The sequence below is a fragment of the Nelumbo nucifera genome, chromosome 1 (assembly GCF_055504915.1).
Source record: "Nelumbo nucifera cultivar China Antique chromosome 1, China Antique-T2T, whole genome shotgun sequence".
NCBI lineage: Eukaryota > Viridiplantae > Streptophyta > Magnoliopsida > Proteales > Nelumbonaceae > Nelumbo > Nelumbo nucifera.
This window is the reverse complement of record NC_142649.1, coordinates 156,203,480-156,221,091: the sequence shown is the minus strand read 5'-3', so window position 1 is coordinate 156,221,091 and position 17,612 is coordinate 156,203,480.

Below are 17,612 nucleotides of genomic sequence, written 5' to 3'. Positions count from 1 at the left end.
ACCTCGTCCGGCATTGCTGGAAGACACCATGGATGGTGAGTTAAGAGAGTTGCAGAGATTAGAGGAAGGCTTTTTGAAGTGTCTCCCACAGACGACGCCAAATGATGCTGCACAATTCGGGTACTCCTAGCTGGCGGAAACCTAGCTCCTAGCTGGTGACGGACGGTACCGGCGGCGAAGAGGAAGGTGAAGAATTCTTGGAGAGCTCGACCGGCGGGAACACTCCGATGCTTAAGTTAGAACTCTGAGAGAACTGAAGAATACAAACAAAGAGCTAAGAATGCAGATGGCACAAGTTCAGTACCTTGGTTCCTCGAGGGTCATGGTCTTTTTACATTGGGGATCTCTCAAATCAGACGTAACCGCCTCTGTAACAGCCATTACGTGTCCTATCTCAAAGTTATGAAATAAACTTATTGGTTACGTGTCCTAACATTCAAGGGACCACATACATTAGTATATATTAGGTCAAACGTGCTTGTAGATCTTTCAGGCTTACCTGTAAATGGATGTTTCGTCATCTTACCTTGGAGGAAAAGTTCATAGGTTGGAAGATCTTATACAGTTCAAAAATCCAAAGGACCATCTTTCACCAACTTTTGATACAATTTATATTAATGTGGCCGTCGGGTAATGCGATAGGCACATGGAATTAACTATTTCACGTGTTCTTTTATTGGGGATTATTTTTAATGCAATTTCGATTAAGTTTATTTCCAAAGAAGGATGGAAAACAAAGAGACCATTATCAAGTTCTCCATATGCGAGGAATATGTTATTCCGTTTAATAGTAATCACATTACTGAACAAAATAGAATAAGTATCCATGTACAATTTTGAAACTGAAATTAAACTTCTTCCAAGTGTAGGTATATAAAGACAGTCTTTAAGTACAATGTTTCATTGTCTAAAAACTAATTCTACAGTTCCTATGGCTGTAGCTGCAATTGTTGTAGAAGTCCCCAAGTAGAGTGTAACTTCTCCGTCACTTAGTCCTTTGCTTGTTTTGAACCCCTGCAATGTGTTACATGCATGAGTAGAAGCCCTGGAGTCAATACACCAGAAAGCTGAAGTGACCAACAAATTGGTCTTTATGACAAAAGATTCGAAATTACATTGTTTCTTGGTTTCCAGGTACTACGGACAATTCCTCTTCTAGTGGCCGGTCTGTTTGCAAAAGTGACAGACATCCGATGTCTTATTTTTCTTTTACCTTTTAGGCTTGCTAACATTTTTCTGAGGCTTTTTCTTTGCCCTCCTCTTTTTCTTACCCGGATTGCCACCTTCAACAACCATGGCTATCGGCTTGTCATTCTTCATCAGTTCTCCAGCCCTCTACAATATATTGCTGAGTTTCTAAAGGCTAACATTTATTTTATTCATGTTATAATTCATGAAAAACCGATTGAAGGAGGGAATGAAGGAGTTTAGGATGACATTAGCTTTGGTGACATAATCAAGCCCTGACCCGAGAGCCTCTAGTTCATTGATGTGGCCCATCATCTTTAGACAATGGTCATAAACCATTTGGCTCTCAATCATTTTAGCGGTCATAAACAACTTTAGGACCTTATGTCGAGTAGAACAATTATGCTCTTTATACATTGTCCTCAGACTTTCTAGGATATCCTTGGACACTTCGATCTGATCGAATTGTCGAGGGAGGCTATGATGTAGCACTGGGAAAGAGAGTTATTCTCTTTCCATTCTTGATATTCCTTGTTATGGGCCTCAGAAGCCCTATCACCCGGATGATCCGGCGCAGGGTTTTTAGGAACCTTGTCCAATTTCTCAAACATTAATACCAGCATAAGGTTATAGAATCAGTCAGCATAGTTTGGACCCTTAAGCTTATTGTCGTCCAACAATTTGGTGAACTGTCTGTTTTTCATTTTTGATAAAGGCAAGGCAGATTATTAGTCCACAATCTAAATTGATTCATGTTAAGTACAAAGAAATATCTTTTAATTTATTTTCCATTTCCATTTATTCATCTTTGGGATTTCCCTCCCATCTCACTGATGGAGACTACGATGTTTGTCTCTATAAATGTGGGAAACCACATACAGTGCATGGAGCCAACTGTTTCAGTTGCATAACCCCACCACCTTAGTTAAACAAGGTTCATTGCTATTTTAGGTTAAACCTTTCTGTCTAGTATGTGCTTACCCAACATATTCATGAACGCGAAATTACCGTGAGAGAGTCTTCCATTTTAGGATAGGCTCCTCCAACATCGGTCTATGACGCCCCTATCATTTTATGAAACAATCCAGTAGACTCATCAACAAATGGATAGCCCAATTTTATGGTGCATCTCCTTGTTATTGATAAGCCCATCTTCACGCTAATGATGAAAGGCCTTTAGAGAGTTTATCATATGAATCTCCCGATGACATGCACTTATATTTTGCTGGAGAGAGTGAATAATTACACCCTAGTTCTTATTTAGGTAAAACCAAAGTGGCTACCACCGACTTTCTTAAAGTCAGATTCAGATGGGCCCTAAACGAGCTATGATTCTATATGGTTCCTTTTGGGGAGGAAGCTAATGTGGGGCCCATCAAGAAGAGAGATTATCCAATGATCTTAAGGACATCATGGCAATGATGTGCATTCAGCCATGATGTGTGAAAGAGCCACTATCAAATTAATATGGGCCAAGTGCTTATGGCCCATGTACGTAGCACATCACACATCATACATCACATGCATGAAACAATCACATAATTGATCCAATCAATTAAATCATCTATAAAACCCTAAATTAATTAGGTTAAATCAGTATTAGCCCATTAAAGCCTATAGCATTATCATATAACATTATCTAGGTATATGGGTTGAACTGCAAAAAGAATTTCGACCCATATAGCATTTATGCTAAATTAAGGTTGATGACGTTTTAACTTAATAAAATTGGGTTTTACAGTGTGGGCCAAATTGCATCTTGCAATGGGCCATCAAACCCCTGACCCATAATCAAATTTTTGGGCAGAAAACAATCCCTATTGAACCACTGATTTGGTCAAATCTGGGTCAAATCGGCCTAGGGTTTGGTGTCTATTGCAAGATGCAATTCAAGGTTACGATATGAAAATTAATTAAAGCTGATAAAAGACAATCAAGAATCAGCAAAACAATAATCAGAGGGTTGTTCATGGGGCTCTAATCTTGCAAGAAAAAGGTTAGTTGCAGTTTGCGGGTTCATTTTCTACAAATCACAGATTGCAGATCTTGTATCTATGAATGGGTCTTCTTTTCCTCCATGCGTACCAACATCACTTCCAATGAAAAAGAATAGAAAAACCTATTTTCTCTATTAATTTACATCAGAATAAATCCTATACATTTTGTCTAAAAAAAAAATATTTACCGACCGAATTGAATAGAATAATATAGCAGTGTGCGCAAATTCTTGGAGCCAATAAAGATTTCGATCTCAACCATACGGACAACCCAAAATTCAAGAAATAAAAGTAGAACAATTCTATAATTATTGTAGATAAATAAAGAATTAATTTTTAGACCATACACCCAAAAATTGTGAACCATTTCCCAGAATTTGTCCCATTTTAATTAACTCACTGAAGCCCAGTTCGAAATGGGCTTTAGGCCCATTTTGTCACATAGCTCACTTTCCCTTTAAATGCTGGTTAGCTTGGCTCTTTTTATATGGCATAGAACCCTAGCATTGATCTACATATCAACCACATGGGTTCATTCCAGCCTTTGTTACAAGGCTTGACTGAATTCACTACAAAACACTGTGAGCCCCTGAGTCCATCAGCATGGGCTCTTAATGGGCCCAACATTTACACTAAATGGTCATTGGGTCTAGCCACCTTATGAAGGCCCAAGGACTGTGGGTAGATGCAAGATTAACCCATCAGGTATAACCCTCAATGGTCTTACACTTAACCTCTCAGCCCTTAATGATCAAACACTGCTTGACAAGAGATGACCTCTCCCTTAGCTGCAAGGTACATTGTTGCACTCTCTACTCACATGGATATCGAGAATTAAAACCTTTTGCAAACATTTTGTGAAACTATAATATATTTTTATATGTATATCTCTATATAAATATATTTTGCAAAATAAATCTCAACACTTTGAAATCAATTACCGGTTGTTTAGGTTTCCATCAGAGAGAGTGCATTCCCTAGTCATTCACTTTGTCCGACAAAGGGGTTGGAACTCTCTCAAGTGTGCATTTGGAGTCACCTCGGTCAAGTTCCTTGGGTTCATTGTTCACTATCGAGGGATTGAAATTGATCAGTCAAAGATTGATGTCATCCAAAATATGCCAGAGCCACATAACCTAAGAGTTGAAGAGTCTTCAAGGATAATTGGCTTACATTCAACGGTTCATTTCCAACCTTGCAGGATGTTGTCAACCATTCAATAGGCTGATGAAAAAGAATGTTCCATTTGAGTGAGATGAAACTTACATAAATGCCTTGAAGAGCATAAAGCAATACCTCCTCAAGCCCCCAATACTTGTCACACCAATTCCTGGGAAACCACTCATCCTATACATTACAACACAAGAGCAATCATTGTGAGTTTTATTGTCACAAGTCAATGAGGAAAGGAAAGAGAATGCACTTTACTATCTCAATTGAACACTAATAGGAGATGAGTTGAACTACTCACTCATAGAGAGGACATGTCTTGCTCTGATCTTTGCAATAAAGAAGTTACGACATTATATGTTGGCACATACTGTCCACCTTATGTCAAGGGCAAACCACCTCAAGTGCATCATGATATGACCTGTACTTTCAAGGAAACTAGCTAAATGGGCTCTCTTCTTGTTAGAATTTGGCATGACCTATGTCCCATAGAAGGCCGTGAAAGGAGAAGCACCAGAAAACTTTCTTGCATATCACCATATTCCAGCAGATTGGGAACTCTCTGAAGACTTTGATGAAGAAGTTTTCTACATAGACATCTTACCAGCATTGGTGATGTTTTTCGATGGAGCAATACACAAAAATGGTGCAAGTTCCGGTATTGTATTTGTCTTGCCACAGAAAGAAGTCCTCACCTACTAATTTGTCTTAACTGAGCTTTGCTCCAACAACATGGCAGAGTACCAAGCTTTAATCATTAGCTTGGAAATGGCCATTGACTTGGAAATCCACCACCTCATAGTATATGGGGATTCGAAATTGGTAATCAACCAATTGAAGACAGAGTATTAGGTGTGCACGGGCAACCTAGTTCCTTACCATTATGCAATTCAGTTACTAAACGAGTTCGAACATGCTACCACTGAACATGTACCCATAAGTGAAAATAAGCAAGTAGATGCCCTTGCTAATCTAGCGGCAGTCTTAGCACTCACGAGTGATAAAGCAACAACAATATCCATTTGTGCAAAATGGGTTCTACCCCCTGAGTCACTTCAAGAATAGATAGAACAAGAAAGTAATGTAGTTTCTATATTTACTATGGAGGTTGAGGATTGGAAATGACCCTTCATTGACTACTTGCAGCCTGGGAAGTTGCCTTAAGATCCCAAGCGTAGAGCTAAGATACGACATTGAGCCCCTTGTTTCCTATACTACAATGACAACCTTTACAGACACTCCTTCAATGATGTGTACATGAGGTGTACCCATGGAGACGAAATGACCCTTCATTGACCCTTCATGAGGTGTACCCATGGTTTCTTTATTTACTATGGAGGTGGAGGATTGGAAATGACCCTTCATTGACTACTTGCAGCCTGGGAAGTTTCCCTAAGATCCCAAGTGTAGAGCTGAAATACGACATTGAGCCCCTTGTTTCCTATACTACAATGACAACCTCTATAGGGACTCCTTCAATGATGTCTAGATGAGGTGTACACATGGAGACGAAATCCAAAGCGCACTCGACCAAGCACACTCTGGAGTTTGTGGTTCTCAGAAATCAGGATGAGCTTCTATTGGCCAACAATAGTACAAGACTCAATTGAATATGTCAAAAGATGTTGGACATGTCAATTTCATGGGGATTTTATTCGCCAACCACCAGAACCTCTACATCCTACAATTGCATCATGGCCATTTGATGCATGGGGACTTGACGTGGTTGATCCTTTACCTAAGTCTTCTCGCCAACATCTCTTCATCCTAGTAGTAACATATTACTTTTCCAAATGGTTGTAACATAATCACGGATAATGGGAAGCCATTCCCAGTTACATTTGTAATACACTTTTGTGACAAGTTTGGCATTAAGCATTGGTTGTCAACCATGTACAGTGCAACAGCCAATGGGCATGCAGAGGCCTTTAGCAAAACCCTTTAAAAATTACTTTAGAAGATTGTTCCCAAGTCCAAGATTGGCATGAACGCTTGGATGAGGCCTTATGGGCTTATCAGACATCTTACCACACTGCTACAAATGCAACACCTTTTGCTTTAGTATATGGTGTAAAAGTTGTATTCCCCCTCTAGAGACAAATGAACTCCCTAAGGATGGCTATACAAGAGGGGAATACAGAAGATGAGAATGCAAAGCTATGACTAGCTGAGCTCGATGTGCAAGATGAGAAGAGGTTATAAGCTCAATAAAGAATAGAGTGCTACCCAGCTCGTTTGGCTTGTGCATTCAACAAGTAGGTTTGCATTCAATCCTTTTAGAAAGGGGATCTTGTCTTTGTTGTTCGATGACCTATCATTCTTTCACACCATTCAGGGAGGAAATTTGACCCTAAACGGGATGGGCCTATTGTAGTGGAAGAAGTCTACACTAATGGTGCTTATCTCCTTGTCACACTAGAGAACCTACATCTACCTTAAGAGGTACTACCCTTAATCTTTTGCATTTTCACGCTCTTGGCCCGCATGAGCCTAAACTATGAACAACAAAACAAAAAAAGAAAGTCTTTTGCATTGTAGTGCTCCTGTTCCAAATGAGCTTAAATTGTGAATGACAAAACAAAAAAAAAAAAGTTTTGCATTGTAACACTCCTGGCGCACATGAGCCTAAACTATGAATGGCAAAACAAGTGTCAAATATGAGAATTTATCTCTTAGAAGAAAAAGAATGAAATATCAAGTCCATTTCTAACATCTTTGACTACAATGTAGAAGTTTCATTTACAAGAAAAATGCCACTTCTTGGAGTTTTACATAATTAAATATACTTTTACAAAGAGTAATGGATACTTTTACAGGTTCTGTTGTCCATTAACATTGACTTGCATCTCTTGCTTGTTGGTTGCCTTCATTTGTTTCAACTCGCCTTGCTGAGCTTTTCCACTACAAGTGCTTCACTATCTTTCTACTGCTTCTTTATAGAGCATTGTCTTTGGAGGTTAAGGAAAAGCATTGCTCCACCTGCTTTTATTATTATTGCTCTATTCCTTGTCATTCCTCTTCAAAGGTACAAGACATTACATCAATGTGGGGTTTCTTGTTGTCAGCAGAAGTCATGTTAATTGTGATTTGAATCCTTTGGTTACTGGAAAAGGATTTGTTCAGTTCATATGCATCATTTTAACAACTAGGGACCTTGGACCATTGAATGTGAGGGCCTGCTAGTGATGAAGCTCCACATGTTATGACTCTTTGGTGAAGAAAGGTGCAGACTAATCCCCAAATCAAAGAGACCTCAGACTCAAATGTCTATGAAGCTCTGAACCTAAGAACCTCAGGCCATAAAAGGTCTGTGAGGGCCTGCAATTGATGAAGTCATACAAGTGTGCCAACTAGTAAAGTTCTGACGCTGTGCAGTGTTGACGTACCAAATATGTACTCCTGCATGAACAAGATTACAACCATGAAATTCCATATCGATACAAAGAGACAAAATGTGGCATTGAACTAATTCGAACATCAATGCCTAAAGTGACGGCAAGTAAATAAAATAAGAAAGGAATTTGACATATGATAAAGGAAGGTAATCGCGCTCAATCGTATGTCAATCAAGATGGTCCAGTCAATGTTTTGCAATTTTATGAACACACAATGAGTTAAATCATGCCAAAGCAAGAAGAGAAAAAGTAAATTACTCCACAAGAAAAAAAGGGGAAAGGAAATTTAGGGCTATTATCTCTAGCTACATTCAGAAGTCTTTATGCAAAAGGGGATATCTTATTGCAATGCCAACTCGGCGGCCACAAGCTTGTGACTCTTAATTGGAGCCTTAAACCATGATTTGCCAATGGAGGAGATTTGAAGAAAAATACAATGTGAGAAAGGTTGGAATGAAGCAACCGGAACTACAAGGCAGTTAACTAGTTGACTAAGAACGAATTGGAACTCGTATATCAAATTCTGGCGAGTTTTTATATGAGGAGATCATAAATTAAAATCTACCAACAGTGGCCAGTGGGGGAAATCCTTCTTATGTCCAAGCCAAGCTACCTCATTTTGTGCACCATGACCAATAAGGCATTGAAACTAGAACAAACTTAACTCATAGCCAACAATTGGTTGATTCCAAGTTCAATTCAAAGGGCAGTGTGGCCAAGTCTTCTTCACAAGCATTGCTAGAAGCCAAATTTTTGAAAAAAAGACCAAGTTCAGCACGTAAGGGATCAAAGGAGATGATTACTATGGTGTAGTTGGTTAAGGAAGATACACAAAAAGAAAATGTGACCATTTCTACTTAAGCCCATCTCTTGGACTTGGAACCATCCTAGGGGTGGCCATGGCAGTCCGCTCAAGTTTTCATACAATTAATTGATTAATAAACTTGGCTTCCAATAAATGGATCAAACTTGAATCCAATGAAGTCAAGGCACCCATAAAAGACAAACATATTAGATTAATTCTCACATATAAATGGGCTTAATTTACATGGTAGCCTCTAAATTAATATGGGTCTCCATGGGACCAAGGCCCTAGTCTACATAAATATGACTTAGTGTCCCAAGGATCCAAGTGTACTAAATTTAATATGGCCCATGTCCTATTTTAATATGGTAGTCCCATAATGGTGCATGTATGGGAGTTAATCCTAACTCAACACTCCACTCACATGGAATTGGTTAGCAAAGTGGGCTGAGGTGGCAAACTTAGTTCTTGGCTATAAATAGCCTTGCCTGGAAAGAAAGAGGGTCATCTTTTTTTTTTTTTCACAAACACACCATAAGAAGCTCTCAAACACCAACACTAAAGATTGCAAGTAAAAAGCTCCTATAAACTCTAGCAATTGCAAGATCAAGAGAGAAGAAAGAAGGGAAAACTTCTTCGTTCTCTACAACACACTTGGATTCAAGATCTCCCCAGAAGATCAAGCCACCACAAAAGGGCCATTCTTAGAGAAACATCCTTCATAGCCAATCAAGCGCGAAGCCTGAAGTGAAGAAATCTACATCAAATATTTAAAATCACCAAAATTAAGGAAATATACATAAACACTTCAAAAAGTACGAGAAACACACCGATGGCCCTCATTTTTACTGAATTCGACCGTTAATCAGAGGTTGCTCACATCATCAAACAAAAATCAAAGAGAGTTCAAATCCTTTGTATTTTTCTTTATTACAAATTTATTTTTGTAATTTGTCTCCATATTTTGTGTTAATCAAAATACACGAAATTTGTGTCAACAAATGAAATGCATGTTCTTTTAGCATGAGCTTCATAGTTTTATTTTTGTTATGTAAAGCATGATGGTTTGTGGAAGTTTCAGCCATATTGGATAGGTATACTTAGGTCTAGAATATTCTAGGCTACTCCCACTAGACCTTGAATGAGAGACCCTAGACCCCAGGCACAACGACGCAATTATCAGAGGCACGCTCTACCACTGAGCTATTAGCTCATCGTGCGGGCCTCCCACCGAGGGCCCACTATGCCAAAAGCGAGAGAAACCCCATCCCTCTCTTTCCTTTTTGCGCCCCCATGTTGCCACACGAGAGGGACATGGGGACGTAAAAAAGGGGAGATGCCTCGGGCTACTGGAGTCTCTATGAAACCAAAATGATCTTTATACCATTTCCGAAGGTTCCATCACCTTCACTTCCTAATCTGATTGGTGGCGACTCCATTTCTATCCCAAATGAGTTGTTTTCCCGATGCTCACACCTGACACTGAGGATGAGACAGGGAAATTCAAGGATTCCCTATCCCTAACGGGGAGTAGGGTGCTTTGTCCGGAACCCGCCTGACACTAGGGACATGGTGGGGATGGGGTGGAGTGTCTTGACTACGGGGTAGGGAAAATTCGAGGATTGCCCATCCTTGATTAGGAGTGGGTACCTTACCCTGAACTTGTCCAACACTGAAGATGAGGTAGGGAAATTTGAGGATTCCCTATCCCTAATGGGGAGTGGGTGCCTTGCCCTGAACCCGCCTAACATTGGGGACGGGGTGGGGATAGGGCAGAGTGTCTTGACAAAAGTTAATCAACGAAAATGTTAAATTTTGTAATTATTATTTTTTATTTAAATTCAAATAAAATTTCATTTAAAACAATGAAAATAATAACAATTATTAAAATTAATACAAATGATTAGTAAAATTAAATTTAATAAAAACATATTCATATTAAATTAACAATAATTTTTTTTTTTGTAAATTAGCATTAAATGAAAAATACAATTATTAAAATTTTAAATATTAACAATAACTTTAAATATTTTTAGTTGATTAACAAAAAATTTGATTATTAATTTATCAATTAATTAATATTAAATAAAATTATTCAATCAAACTTTTAGAATATTCTAATTTAGTCTCTATTGTTAGTAGTTCGTCTATTATCTATATCACATGATGACATGTGCAACTTAAAACTTGTGAAAATGTCAAAGTTATTCTTCAAAATAAGACAATGTTCATCATATTCTTCCTCAAGAATCAAAATTGAACCAAAGCAATGGTGAACAACCCAAATGACATTTGGATTTGGGCATTTGCATAGTTGATAAAGAAATTAGATGACACTCAAACGACATTTATGTCTTTTCAATACCACTTAATGAGGTTTAATGATTTTGGACTAAATTGGAATACTTTGCTAGTTCAAATATTAGATTGGCATGTTTTTGAAATTCAGGCACCAAAGTGAGACTAAACCCAAAGCATAGAGTATTAATTTGTAATTTACCTTTTTTACCTGGTTAAAAAATCAAAATGAAGATTGTATTTGGTCACGGTGCAAAATGGGAATACAAACAAGATGTAAATTCTGATTTACTTTTGCTTTAGATTTGACATTTTTTTTTGTTTGTAAAAAGCAAAATAGGATTAAAAAAAGCATGGTCCCACCTTATATGCAAGATAGTGGAGGTAGGAGGAGGGCTATTTGTTTGGGATTGAGGTAATAAACATGATGACAGAATCCTTCACCTTATATGGGAGAAAATTGAGGTAGGAGGAAGTCAACAATATTTTTTTGAGATGCAAAATTTACACTATTAGTAAGTATAGATGAAACAAAAAGTATAAAATTTTCACCAGGTAGGAGTGCAAATTATAGTTATAAACAAATATATGCAAAACTGAATTAAGAGTTGCATACCAAACGCAGAAGCTTTAAGGGGTGACACAAAAGTATTGAAGCATTCCGTATCACAAAACAATATATTTTTTGGGTTTAAGTAAATAGCAGTTGGATATAGATTATAAGAGTTCCACAGTGAGAGGACACTTGTTAAATGTATACTACTTTCATTGTCCATAAAACCCCATTAAAGCATCTTAAATTTGGCAAATTTTCTCATTCTTGTAACATAAAACCATCATATTTTGGCATATATTGTTTCTCACTTGATTCAGCCCCATTATAATACAATGAACTCTATAAATCTATAGGCTACTCTGTGTTTGCTGTGCAAATTTGAATTGATGGAGAATATAAATTTGGTACCCGGTACAGTTTTACATCCATTTATTTATAATTATGCATTGGACTCCTATCTGCAAATTTTGTACCACCTTCCTCATGCCCTAATTCTCTCTCATTCAGTTGCTTCCTACCTTGCTCTCATGCAAATAATTTCTTTGCTCCTCCTACCTTGTTCTTTTTTATACAAGGCAGGGAGTACATCATTTTATTCACTATTTACATATCGTAAACAAATAAGAGAATGTCAAAAGTTAAGCCATAGGTAGTAATTTTGAATCAAATAATTATTGGCTTAAATTCCTCCAATTTCACTGCTATAAAGCATACTAACTTCCTGCCTCTGTCACTCACTATCCATTTTCTAACTGATATCATGTTTACATTTTCCTACATTTGTATATGTTCAGTACATTTCAGGCATTGATGTAGTGTTCTAAAACAAAAATGAACAAACTTCTCAGTTCAAAGCCAATTAGTGCTTCAGTTACACTTTTTGGTCTTTGAAATTTTACTTTCTAGGGCTTGTTCGTTTAGTCTAAAATCTTAATGCCTCTAAAATTGTAATAATTACTTTTAAAAGTGTATTGGAACTGACAAACTTTTCTTGGTTATGAAGTTTGTGTAGAGGATGCTGTTTTGAAATCTAAATACTGAATTCTGAAAAATGGCAATTAACTATTTTAACCCTAAATACGAAAAATCTTATTTGACTTTTAACAAATTAATTACCAATTCATTAAATGAATTTAAAATAGGGAAATTGTCTAAAACTCACCATGAGTTTTCAGTAGTTCTCTTAAACTCACCACAACTTTTCAAAATGTCTAAAACTCACCATGTCACTAACTTGACGTTAAACAGACTAACGAGTGTTCATATAATACCATTTTAACCTTCACAGAAAAATATAAAATATGTACAAAATAAATTAACATGTGTTAATATATTACCATTTTAATATTTAGACATGAAAAAAAAGGAAAAGTTCAAAAAATATTTTCAAATATAAAATACATAAAAACATAGAAATTGCAAAAAATATAAAAAATTATAGAAATTGAAAACAAAATAAAAAAAATATTTTCAAATTATAGAAATTGAAAAACAAAATAAAAAATAAAAATTGTAGAAAAAACACCAAAAATATAGAAAAATACAGAAATTATAAATAATTAACAAAAAATACAGGAAAATCTATAGATGTAGAAAATAGAAAATGTAAAAAAAAAACATTGGAAATTATAGCAAAACACTAAAAATGCAAAAAACAAGAAAATTGAAAACTGAAAAGACCATTTTTCCTCTAACTCGCCATTCAAGGGTAATTTGGTCATGAGAACTGTTATTTATGCTAACATGGACACCTTTGTTAAGAAGCATTAACGGTGCACTAACAGAAGGTGAGTTTTAGACATTTTGAAAAGTTATGGTAAATTTAAGGGAAATGTTGAAAACTCATGGTGAGTTTTAGACAATTTCCCTTTAAAATAATAATACTAATTAATATTATTAATTAAAATACAAATTATTGATTATTTAATAATTAATATTAAATATCTGTATAATTAATCAAAATAATTAATTATTAATTAATCACATCATCATATTTTTAATTAATGAATTAACTAGTATTAATTAATTAATTATGCAATTAAATAATACATAGATAGTTAATAAAATAATAATAACTTCTAAATACTACTTCATTAATAATATATAATTAAATAATTAATTAGTGTCAACTATCTAGATAATAATTTTTTTAAAGCTACTTCATTATTATTATAGCATACATAAAAAGGAGTAACCTTTTGTGGGTAATTTTGGAAAATAAATTAAAGTGTGCTTTATTGTTAATGTACATGATGTATAATACATTGAGACTAAAGATAAAATGGGAACCGAACGCTCTTAATGCATCTTAAAGGTCTTAAGAGATAAGAGATGAGAGGCATTAAGAAAAAATGAGCATGCCCTTTGTCTAATAGAAGAGGTTTATTTTGGAACACTCATTACTCCACATTTTAATGACTTTTTTATTAACCTTGTATTTTTTCCAATAAGTATTGCCACGGTTAATCCTAGATTATTGTATAATACAATTCATGGTTTTTAAAATTGACCTGGAGACCGAATTGCTCAGGGGTTTGGATACCGGGTTGAACGATTTGACTGTTTGATTGAATGGTCGGCCCATTCTGACAAAAAATAAAAAAATGGTCAAAACTATTCGAATGATTAACCGCCCGGGTCAACGGTTTGCTGATCAAAATCAACGATTTTTGGAGAAAATCTAATTTTAAAGAAAAACGGTCCAATTTTGAAAACCATGATACAATTAACAAAACATGATAGGTTCCCTATTAGTCAGCTGAGCATTTCTAAAACTTGCCTCTATGTGCGTTTATGCATGTTATGATTCTTTCAATGTATTTATATCAATTACTCCATTGTGAGTTCACTAGGGTCTAAATCAGTGTTTCCGGACCATCATTGACCCGGATAGTTGGATATCGTTCAGCCCAAAAACCATTTAAGCAATTAGTTCCATTTTACTTTCAATCTAATCCTTAATAAAAAACTTTTGGTTTGATCAACAACCTATTGACCCGAGCTATCAAACTGTCGATGCATTCAACAATTTTGGCTATTTTTTATTTTAAAATTTTTTCATTTTCAATTGAAAAGGGCTATCCATTTGAACCGGACAATTGTATCATTGGCCAAGAAATTGATGATCAGAATGGTTCTGATTCCAAATCAGTTTTTAAAACCTTGGTCTAAATTACCACAAATAATTGGACCCCACATTTGATGCAAAAGTTTAAATTATTAGGTTGAAGGCCAATCTTGTATATAATTCCTCTACCTCTTTTATTCCTTTTCAATGTGAGACACCATTCATTCACACACATGTGAATCCAAACATAGTCAAGGGTTTGGAGTTTGAACCCAATACAAATACCAGTATTCTGAACAATTTTATAGAGCAGAATAATGGATAGTAAATAGCATTTCAGTGGATTCAAAAATGGATAGTATTATACAGTGCATACATTACAATCTTTTGAACATTGTACATTTTAAATTAGTGTTTTTGAATCGTCATTAACCCAGATAGTCGGATCGTTCGGCCCAGGAATCAGGCAACGGGTTCTGTTTCATCCTGAATCCAGTCCTTGATCAAAAACTGTTGACCAAGGGCAACGACCTGGACAGTTGAACAGTCAGCCCGTTCAATGGTTTTGGCATTTTTATTTTAATTATTTATTTATTTTTACTTAGAACGAATCATCCATTCAAACGGTTGACCCATAAACCGATGGCTAGAATGATTCTAATTCTAAATCGATTTTTAAAACCTTGGTATTAACATTTTCAAAAGCTCATTGGATTGAAAATCTTAAATCCCCTTTTCATAGCATTTATGGTTTTGAAGGAATTTCAAACTGGTATTTTTCGTATTAGGTTTATGATTTCGAGCCTTTTAGTCTATCATGAATAGTCCATTTTTCTATAGACATTTTGATCTTAGTATAGAGTAGTATTTAGGTTTCACTTGTTAAAGCATCATCCACAAATAAGTAAGCCGAAGTTTAAGAACTTGTTGATCTAAGCCTGAAGTCACATAAATCAAGAATACTCCTAATAGCCAATGCTTTAGAGCTTAAGTTAGGTTGCTTGGTTGTTGGGTCACCAAAGTTGGTGATTTGATCAGGGGAAAATCTATGATATGGAAGGCTCAAAGAGAATTAGGATTTGTTCCTCACAAAATGTGCCTCACACCAATCTCACAGTGACATCTCACACTGTATTGGAATATGTCTCCATAAATAATAAAGACAAGTATGAGAGATTTTCCCAAAGTACAGCCAAGACATATTGTAAGGTTGGTGTGAGACTCGTTCAAAGACATGACAGCAAAAGGGCTTTGACCAATCACAATCGGCCGGTAAATTTTGATAAACACCACTGGTTAGTTAATACATGTATGATACCAGTTGAGTAGTCTAAGTTTTTTTGAATATCATGTATTTCTGGTACATAATCAAACCCTTCAGTCAGACATGCTGAAGCCTGAATCAAGAGGTTAATACTTAATATCCAGGGAGGTGGACAGTTTTTGCTGATTAGGTTGCGTGGTAGAGGTGGGCCTAGGCCCGCAAATCTATGGGCCGGTATGTGTGTTATTTTATGTTATATTTTATATTCAATAGTCTCTAAAATTTCTAATTTTTTTTTGACTAAAATACTCTTTTTTTTTGAAATATGATTCTTTTATTGTAAGGGTAGAAAATGCAATTTGAAAATTATTATTCAATGCATCTAATTCCTTTTCATTAAATCCCACATTTAAGGTATTAACTTCCATTCATCCTCATTGAATTATATATTTAAAGTATTTTTATTTATTCTTGTCATTAAATTCCACTAATTAAATTTATACATAATAAATTAATAATTATAATACCATAAAAACTTATACTTTTAAAATCTAAACGGAAAGAATAGTGTTTTCATCTAGATGGTAGTAAGAAATTAAACCATTTTAGGTCAAATGGGCTAACTCATGTTGTCAGAATTGAACAATAAAAATTCAAAAATAAATAAAATGCAAAAATAAAAAATAAAAATTGAAGAAAATTTTGAGAACTTTTTTAACATCATATATTCGACATATTAAACAATAACAAGGGTGTGAAACTTTCTTTTTAACTAAACTACCCCTATTTTTTAATTTAGTCTCTCTTTAATTCTGAGAGCTAATAATGTAATATCATTTACAAATTTTCACCTTATTTAATTCCCCCTCATTAAGTCTTATATTTAAGATATTAAGTCATTCTCTCACTTTAAATCTTATATTTAAGGTATTTTTATTTAATAAATTATAATAATTAGATCTTTAGCAAATACTTTTTGACAATATGGAATCCATGTTTTTTAAAGGGTAAAATGCTAAAACCTCCTCTGAAATTTCTTACCATTGCTGAAACCTCCCCCAAGTTTGTTAGTTTTAAAGGGTAAAATTTTCCCTTTATATGAATCCCCCAGAGGTAAAGCTGGAATTTTAAACTTTCTATTTTTTTTTGTTATTCATGAAATTTGTATTGTTTGTTATGCAAAATCAACCTCAATAGTAATTATATGGGTATTTTGGACATTTGTGTGCCTCTTGTTAGAGGATTCTAAGAAAGGGGGTATACTTGCAACTATATTAGAAAGTTCAAGGGAGGTGATTGCAATTACCAAATTTCAAGAGAGATTTTAGCAACAACCAGAAACTATTGGGGAGGTTTTAGCAATTTATCCATTTTAAAATTAACAAAAACAAAATGAAACCATTCTTCCATCCAAGTTGTGTGTAAGCAAATTCAACCATCTGTGTCAATTGGGTGAACCCATGATGTCAAAGTTAAATAATAAAATTTTTAAAATAGAAACAAATTCACAAAATAAAAAATGTAGAAAATGGGTCATTTCTTTAATATTTTATATTAATCATATTAAAGAAAATTAAATGTCATAAGCAATAATTGTTTTTATTGAAATGGAAACAAAATAAAAAATTTTAAAACCAACCAAAAAATGAAATTGATTTCTTATTTGGTCCGACTAAACAGTTCAACTTTTAGGTCAAATGTGTCAATATTTGTTGTCATAATTAAGTAATAAAAATTAACAAAGATAAAAATTTTAAAAATACATAAGTTTTGCAAAAAAAAAAATATTTGAGTGCATCTCTAATATTGTATATTCATCATATTAAATAAAAATAAGTGCCATAAATAAGGATTTTTTATACACATGGAAAT